We start from the raw sequence: 1,549 nt of genomic DNA, 5'->3' as shown, positions 1-1,549 counted from the left end.
TTAAACTGGGTGAAGTAGAAATATTTTACTCATCAGCTTTGCAGTCACAGAGTTTGCCTCAGCTAGAACAAAACTGCTGAGGCATTTAGAGAAAATTAACCCCCCATCCTAGCAGCCAGATGTGACTGGTTTCTGATGAATGCACATGAGTGGGCTGAAAAATCAAGAGACTGTGAAATTCCTGTCAGGTCCGTACAGTGCAGAATGGGCTATTGACTGCTTTCTATATTTCCCTCCATCATTCTTCTTGAACACTGCCATTAATTTCCTCTCCTACTCTGACTTGTTTTTTTTTTTTTTTTTTGCCTTTCCCCCCTTTAGCTCTCCGTGCTGCAGAGCAGGATGCATAGGGCATTGGTGGAGTACTTCAAACAGCGAGGCCTCTATAGCCAGGCTGGGCTGGCGAAGTTCCAGGCAGCCTCTCATGAGAATGCTCAGAAAATATTAGCTGTGCAGGTAGGTGATTGCAGGGAAGTAGGAAAGATCATTCCGATCTAGATTGAAAAGCAAATGATGGGTAGTGTGATGAAGCATTAAAACCATATCCCATCAGAGTTTTATAAATTTTTAACCTCTTTAATAAACTGGAATTGCATGAAGGATGAATTCAGTAAGTTAGCACATATACCATGCATAGTTTAAAAAAAAAAAGAAGATCAGATTTATTTCTCACAAACCTTTGAAAAGATTATTATAAATACATTGGATATAAACATTTGAAAAATATAAAGATATTTTTACTGCAGTTCAGCTGTTTTTGAAAATGTTATCATGTACTGTTTTGTGCAAATACTATCACCACGGCAAACACTATTGTCAATTTCATTTTATTCATATTACATTTCTTTAGCATAAGTCCGTTGCTTTAGGTAAAGAGCCACACCTTCATAATTAGGTTATGTGATCACTTTCCCTTTATCTGGTAATAAACAACAAGGTTTGGGCTACAACGTTTACCAATGGTTTCAAGATACCTACAGTGTTTAACAGTTTGGGTTTTTTCCCACATCTATGTTTATATTTTCTGGGGAAAACAGTGTGTAATATGGTTAAATGGTCTGTTCTTTTTATCTCATACAGTGGTATGTTGTTAATATTTCTATAAAGCCACTCCTTTCAATCTCTTCTCATAGTTAATGGCCATAACCAGATGGCATTTTTGAAAGGTTTTTAAAAGGCTTGAGTGAAACATTTCTTCAGCTTTGTTCTTTCCAAAAAAGTTATGTAGCTGATACCTCCTTAATGCAGCATAGTTGTATAAACTTTAACTTGTATTTTCAACCATCAGGCTCTGCTGTACAATCATTAGGATACCACATTTTATTACATTTTAATATTATACAATTCTACTTCATAGTTAATATTAGCATGAACAAGATAAAAACTAGCTTGAAAAAAACCTTTTAGAACTCCTTTAAATTGCATCATTTTGGGGATCCATTTTCAGAACCTCCACTGAGGATTTTTATTTTAAAGCCTTGTTTTTTTTCTTATATGCATCCAAATGCATCCTGTTCATAGATTTCATAGACATTAGGGCTGGAAGGGA

At 35.4% G+C, this 1,549-nt stretch overlaps 1 long non-coding RNA gene across 1 annotated transcript in view; it reads left to right on the top strand.

Annotated features, from left to right (window-relative positions):
* Nucleotides 1–213: 213 nt before the first annotated feature.
* Nucleotides 214–1,549, top strand: part of LOC109304320 — a 41,259-nt gene continuing 39,923 nt past the window's right edge. Inside the window, exon 1 of the long non-coding RNA XR_002099354.1 lies at nt 214–456. This is a non-coding gene — a long non-coding RNA (uncharacterized LOC109304320). The remainder of the gene's footprint in view (nt 457–1,549) is intronic.

Source organism: Gavialis gangeticus, unplaced genomic scaffold (genome assembly GCF_001723915.1).
Source record: "Gavialis gangeticus isolate Ggan-Ray unplaced genomic scaffold, GavGan_comp1, whole genome shotgun sequence".
NCBI lineage: Eukaryota > Metazoa > Chordata > Crocodylia > Gavialidae > Gavialis > Gavialis gangeticus.
The sequence above is the reverse complement of the archived record's forward strand: the minus strand, read 5'-3'. Positions and strand labels throughout refer to the sequence as shown.